Source organism: Scylla paramamosain, unplaced genomic scaffold (genome assembly GCF_035594125.1).
Source record: "Scylla paramamosain isolate STU-SP2022 unplaced genomic scaffold, ASM3559412v1 Contig8, whole genome shotgun sequence".
NCBI classification, from domain to species: Eukaryota; Metazoa; Arthropoda; class Malacostraca; order Decapoda; family Portunidae; genus Scylla; species Scylla paramamosain.
This window is the reverse complement of record NW_026973673.1, coordinates 775,001-782,500: the sequence shown is the minus strand read 5'-3', so window position 1 is coordinate 782,500 and position 7,500 is coordinate 775,001. Positions and strand designations below refer to the sequence as shown.

At 38.7% G+C, this 7,500-nt stretch overlaps 2 long non-coding RNA genes across 4 annotated transcripts in view; one reads left to right on the top strand and one right to left on the bottom strand.

The window, feature by feature from the left end:
* LOC135096855 (uncharacterized) overlaps nucleotides 1–7,500 on the bottom strand; it is a 139,877-nt gene that overhangs the window by 29,181 nt on the left and 103,196 nt on the right. The window lies entirely within an intron of this gene.
* LOC135096883 (uncharacterized) lies at nucleotides 3,714–4,538 on the top strand. Its single transcript, XR_010265131.1, has 3 exons — nucleotides 3,714–3,957; nucleotides 4,053–4,298; nucleotides 4,396–4,538. It is a non-coding gene; the product is annotated as an uncharacterized LOC135096883 (long non-coding RNA).

Here is a 7,500-nt window from a genome sequence, read left to right as displayed (position 1 = left end):
ATCCTCATTCTGCTTGTAACTTGTTGTGTCTGCCATTACACCGGCTCATCTCATCAAGGTCACCCAGTGCGTCTGAAGGTCACTATTGACGGTTTGCGGTTATTTCAATCTTGGGGTCATCAGCAAACATAACAGGGCTTGGTTAATCATTCAAAACAAAGCGTTTTTCTCTCATTATTTTCCTCTTGTTTAAAATTTTTCCCATTCATTTTTGTATCCTTGAAAATTCCATAGATTTTTGCCTTCTTTCTTTCTCTAATTCTTCATTTTTCATCAACGGTTTTCTACTTTTTTTTTTGCATTCAATTCCACTTATATGTTCATTTTTCCTCTAATTCTTAATTTTTCCCTAATTTTTTTTCTCATTTTATTGTATTCAATTTCACTATTATGTTAATTTCTTTCACTAAGTCTTCATTTTTCATCAGTATTTTTTATTTTTTGCAATTAATTCCACTTGTATGTTATTTTTTTCTTCTAATTTTTTTTCTAGTATTTCTCTCATTTTATTGCATTCATCTTCACTATCATTTTGATTTTTCCTCTAATTCATTTTTTCCTAGTATTTTTCTCATTTTATTGCAGTCATCATCACTATCATATTAGTTTCTTCCTCTAATTGTTTCTTTCTCTGATTCTTAATTTTTTCTCAGCATATATTTTTTTTCCATTCAATACTAGTGATATCTTGTTTGTTTTTTCCTCTAATTCTTAATTTTTTCCTAGTATTTTTCTCATTTTATTGCAATCAACATCATTATCATATTTATTTCTCCTCTAATTTTTTTTTCTCTAATTCTTCATTTTTTCCTTGTATTTTTCTCATTTTAGTGCATTCATCTTCACTATCATATTAATTTTTCCTAATTCTTAATTTTTTCCAAGTATTTTCTCATTTTATTGCATTCAGCATCACTATCATGTTCATTTCTTCCTCTAATTGTTTTTTTTTTCTCTAATTCTTTATTTCTCAGTATTTTCTGTAGCTCATCTTTGGCTTTAATAATTTCCTTTTCCACCTGTGAGTCAGTAGCAAACTCTTTCACTCATTCATTATCTACCAAATCATATTATTTCTTACATTCGCATATTGAAGCCTTGGTAACTATTTGCACCAGTCATCCCTTTAGTAATAAGCTTGTAGAGAGAGAGAGAGAGAGAGAGAGAGAGAGAGAGAGAGAGAGAGAGAGTGGTGGCCACCCTACCCATCACTGAGGTACGCTGCCAGACGTATGATGTTTACCTCTCTTCATATCCTCCTTTCACTTCCTTATTCTCTTCACAACGCTGTTTAAATCCTTATCAATGCTTTTTACACTATTAGTACTTGTGACTCAATACTGTACTATGATGGTAGCAGTAGTAGTGACAGTAATAATAATAGTAATAATGGTAATAGTAGTTTTAACCCTTTACTGCCTGAAATATTTTCCAGCTGTAAGAAAAAATCTTTCATTTCATTATCCTTCTCTTAAGGCAAAAATAAACATACAGGTGCGTTTTATTCATTTGTATTGGTTAATTACAAATAAAATCCATAAAGGGACATAAATCTTCATTTAGGCGTATGACAAATTCATGGTCTCAGTAGTATTACCAATGAGTTCAGGATTTCTTAAACTTTTAAACCTTATATGAAAGAAAAAAAAATGTGAATGACTTTTCATGTTTGTACTGAGCATTCATGTGATAATACCTCATCTCTGATTAATGAAAAAAAAAAATCCATAAACTGACTTCGAAGAATTGTTCCTTTTTTTTATTTTTTATTTTGCACAACCCTTGTGTGCCGCCTCATGTTGCATGGAAATCATAGAAGCAGTTCCTTCTTGCATCACAGCACAGGTGAACTTTGCATTACATACAATACATTTGTACTTTTCCCTTACAGCCTGGCAACTTGCATGTGCCCCTATTTGCACTGAAAGCAAGGAAATGCCCAACATTGTCTTGCCGTGTGTCTTTTTCTGGAATTTTCTTGGTGGCTGTCCCAGTTTTCCTCTTCTGAGCAAAGGCACTGGCCACAGCATTTGAAGGTCTTCCTCTTTTACTTGTCACATCTTTCCACCACACATCAGGGACCTTGATAGTCTTAGCCTGAACTCACAGAGACTATTCTGCTTACGAGAAGGGACTCACTCCCACAGCAGTTGCTGATCGTCTGTACTGTAACCAACAGTTTACCACAGTCATGTCAAGTAAGTGAAATACAAGCCTCTGATAGTATTTCCTTGCTTTGAAGGTTGTAAGCAAGCAATTGGTCACACAAATCAACACCTCCCATATGTTTGTTACAATCTGCTACAATATTGGGCGTGGGGGTTTCAACTCTGTCTTTAGTGTTCTTGTCGTGCCTGGAACATTTCTCTGTTGGCCATGATGTTGTAAATGATGATACAAGACACACTGACTTGGTATCCATCCACTTGACACCTGAAATTTTAGTGTCCCCAGTTTTCGTTTCCCATTCATCATGACAACCTGTACCTTGAGCTGCAAGTTGTCTCTGACTTGAACGTCAAACCTTCTAGCCTCCTTGCCTGCACTGTGCCAGAACACCATATTCCCCTCGAGGCTAGATGTTCAAGGAGGGGCACAGATGTGAACCAACTGTCAAAGTACAGTCTGTGATTATTCATGCTCGGTATACTTTCAGCAAGATGCAGTACTGCATTCGAGATTGGTTTGAGATCTGGAACATCAGGCTTGCCAACAGCTTGAATTTTTCTAGTATAAGGCATAAAATCACACACCACACTCATGCTGTCTGCCAACACAAATACGAGTATCTTATAACCCCATTTATGAGTTTTTTTTATTTCTTGAATGTTTACCTCTCTCTTCATATCGTCCTTTCACTTCCTTATTCTCTTCACAATGCTGTTATACATGACTGACCTTGGAAGGGACCATTTGCTCATCTACACACAGGTTTTCTGTCGTGGGGATTTGTGGAAACTTCTCCTGTAGGTGGTTAACTAGAGGTCTCACCTTGCATATTTTGTCAGTTTTGTCTAGTGTCGTGTTGTCAACAAAATGCAGATTTGATTTGATTTCCTTCACCCACTTCATAACACTCATCCCCGCTAACTTCGGCATCACTGGCAGCTAACAATGTTTCCACCAGCCTTTCGGTGGTGTTGGAACTTTTATTTTGTCCGCAGAATGCAGTAGTACTGCAGCAACGAGAGGGTCCTGCAAGAATATTTACTTGTCACTCATTGTTTTTAATTCATTACACATCTATGGTGTTATAGTGTAAATCAAACCAAGTTTAATATATAACAAAACTATTTGCATGTCACTGCAAAAATATATCGGTAGTATAACAAAGACGAAAATATTACTCATTTATATAATAGTATTCATTTGCCTGATAGGACACAAATGTCACCTTTAAACAAGCACTACAGATGTTTGGCAAAGGGTGATATGACGATTTTTGGGATGTAAATATGATCTTTAGGTGTGCGTTTATCACAGCAAATTTTGTCATAATTGTGCTTTACCTGGGGATACATCCAGGATGCAGTGAAAGTGGCTGCTTTGCGCAACCTCCGGCACGCATCCACCTGCTCTCAGTGTCCTGGTTCATCCGAGAAGCGGCAACCATTCCAGTGTAAACAAAGGTGCCGATCGAAAGCTGAAACGGGACTTGTATGTCCTGACCGGCGAGCGAACTCTGATACTTGACATCCGCAGAGTTAAAACCATGTATTCCAAGGAGGACATATTTGTCCTCTTCGACAGTAAAGGATTAAGACCCCTGTACTCCCAAAGCAAACCTCGTCTTTAATTTTCAGGGAGAGTGATCAATACTATCCCTATTACTACTACTATTATGACTATTTCCAGGTTAAAAGTGACTACCTGGAGGATGAAAGCAAGGCGGCAGAAGGCATGGATTTCGACACAGCCATCCAGCTCACTTGCATCGAAATCAAGCGAGTCTTTAAGGTAAAACTGCGGAAAACAACACGATTTAGGTCCCCCTTGAAATCTGAGCGGTACCCCCTGCGACGGCAAAACTAACACCCCCGTTTTCTCCGCAGCGGATGAACGGATGCGCGATGGACAAGAAGTCAAATCTTGAGCAGCCGGAGAAGGAAGTCGGTCTACATGAATTCCTACCGGCCTACATCATCAACACCACCAAACAGAAAACGTTACGTAAGGCTTTGCAGGGAAACTTTAAGAAATTCTCGGCGTTCTTCGATTACGAATCTCACTTCAAGTACCTCGAGATTTTGGGAAAAGTTGGAAAGTTTGACATCGAAAACTTCCGCTGTGCACTCGGCGTAAGTGTTAAGTGTTACTGAAGTGTTTGTATGTGAGTCTTGTAGTACTGTCGATACTTACTACTACTACTACTACTACTACTACTACTATTTTCAGTGTGGTTGGTCTATTCCTGTCACTCTGCTTGTCGGCCCAAGTGTTGGTATTTCCTACTGGACAGATTCTGCCTCTGCCGTAAGTACCACTACTACTACTACTGTCACTACTACTACTACTACTACTACTACTACTACTACTACTACTACTACTACTACTGCTACTACTACTACTACTACTACTACTACTACTACTACTACTAACCCTACTACTACTACTACTACTACTACTACTACTACTACTACTCCAAGCACAACACATGGCAAACTTTGAGCAGATTTAGAGCGTGGAGACCTTACAGAGCAGCTGCGAGCAACACAGGAAGGCTCTGGTGCAGTTTAAGGTGAGAGTGATGACGATAGTGAGTGACGGTGAAAGAGAGAGAGAGAGAGAGAGAGAGAGAGAGAGAGAGAGAGAGAGAGAGAGAGAGAGAGAGAGAGAGAGAGAGAGAGAGAGAGAGAGAGAGAGAGAGAGAGAGAGGGGGGAAGTGGGTAGGTGACGGATTTAAATGGGAAAAGGACCGGGAGGGAGAGAGAGATGAGAAGAAGCGAGAGAGGTGTGGGTGGGGTCTCTCACTACTATTACTACTGCTGCTACTACTACTACAATTACCGTCCTCATCAAATCCTTCCTCTTTCTTCTCCTCTAATCACCGCCACCACCACCACCACCACCACCACCACTACCCCAGGCTTATGTTGCAGGTAGCAGGTACTACAGAAGCCCTCGCCATCACCATCACCTGCCCCTCCATTGGCGGAGCAGAGAGCTTAGCAGACCTGGTTGACAGCTACTGCAGGCTTGTCAACCAATCCAGTGTGTCGCTGTGGACTGTGTGGAGAGAGAGAGAGAGAGAGAGAGAGAGAGAGAGAGAGAGAGAGAGAGAGAGAGAGAGAGAGAGAGAGAGAGAGAGAGAGAGAGAGAGAGAGAGAGAGAGATAGGGGGAGGAGGGATTGTAGGTGAACTTGAAGGAGAAATAGGAGGAATGCTCTTTTAAAAGGCTCTAGTTGAAGTTGTAAGGGTTTTTAAGGATGTTCTTAAGGCTATAGTGATAGATTAACAACAGGAGAAACACTCTTTTAAAAGGCTCTAGTTGAAATGATGCAGGTTTTTAAGGATGCTTTTAAGGTTCCAGTAACAGATTAACAATATTTCTGCATTACTGACAGGAGAAACACTCTTTTAAAAAAGCTCTAGTCGAAGATGTAAGGTTTTTAAGGGTGTTTTTAGGGTTGAGGTGACAGATTAACAACATCTGCATTACTGACAGGAAAAACATTTTTAAAAGACTCTAGTAAGGTTTTTTTTTATTTTTATTTTTTTAAGGTTGTAGTGACAGATTAACAACATTTCTGCATTATTAACAGGAGAAACACTCTTTTAAAAGGTTCTAGTTGAAGTTGTAAGGGTTTTTAATTTGTTTTAAGGTTGTAGTGACAGATTAACAACATTTCTGCATTAGTGACAGGAGAAACACTTTTGAGAACCTTGCAAACCATCACTGTGGCTTTATGAAACAGTCAGTGGTGAGAGACCTGACCTGACCCTGTGTCACCTGATCTTCTCCAGGCTCGTGTGTGTGTGTGTGTGTGTGTGTGTGTGTGTGTGTGTGTGTGTGTGTGTGTGTGTGTGTGTGTGTGTGTGTGTGTGTGTGTAAGTTTGTTTACTACTACTACTATTACTCATAAAAGTAATAATAATGACAATAATTATGATAATAATAACACTACTACTACTACTACTACTACTGCTACTACTACTACTACTACTGCTACCACTACTACTACTACTACTGCTGCTACTGCTACTACTACTACTACTGCTACTACTACTACTACTACTACTACTACTACTACTACTACTACTACTACTAATAATAATAATAATAATCATCATCATAAAAGTAATGATAATAACATCAATAATAATAATAATAATAATAATAATAATAATAAATAATAATAATAATAATAATAATAATAATAAAAATAATAATAATAGGATTAATATTATTTACAGGGTGTAGCAAAAATTGATATATATATATATATATATATATATATATATATATATATATATATATATATATATATATATATATATATATATATATATATATTAATGAAATATTACCATTATTATTATTATTATTATTATTATTATTATTATTATTATTGGGCTACTAACATCTCTCTCTCTCTCTCCCTCTCTCCCTCTGTCTCTCTCTCTCTCTCTCTCTCTCTCTCTCTCTCTCTCTCTCTCTCTCTCTCTCTCTCTCTCTCTCTCTCTCTCTCTCTCTCTCTCCCTCCTCCTCCTCCTCCTCCTCCCTCCTCCTCCTCCCCCTCCTCCTCCTCTATAAGTGTGTATGCATGTATGTTCATATATTTGTACTAACACTTATTGTAGTAGTAGTAGTAGTAATAGTAGTAGTAGTAGTGGTGGTGGGGAAGGCGATGGCATGAATACTGTACATTGTTGCCAAATATATTCTTAGTAATTTTATGTTATTTTGAAGTGGCAACTGTGTATGTATGTATGTTTGTGTGTGTGTGTTTACCTGCCTGTGTCCTGCCTCCTTACAGTTGCGTTGAAATCGCCCATGACGACAGTGGTGCCGGCATCCACAGTGTGCTGCGTCAGTACTCCGCACTGAGCACCATGACAATAAGGGGAGGCATCTGGAGGTATATATACGCCTCCTAACTTCAGTTCTGGAATGCATCACAAAACCACCGTGGCATATCTGGTCCTCAGCATCCACGTCAACTTGCTTCACACTGTGCATCAGTGCATCCTGGCCAAGCATCACCACTCCTCCTCTATTGCGTCCACTTCTTGACACATTTCGGCACACACTAAGTCCCGGTACTTGTACGTTGAAATATTTTGTGGCTTCAAGAATCCAAACGATGTCAAAGTCCAGAATAAACTTCAGTATACTTGGCTCTTGTAACTTGTCTTTGAGACCAGCAATATTCCACCAACAAAGCTTCACCTCTCTGCTTGCACACAAAAAACAAGCGAGGAGTGAAGCTGTCGATAATGATGCCATCTCTTGGCAGCACGCGGTTCTTCCAATCGTAAGTGATATTTACTCCGGCACTC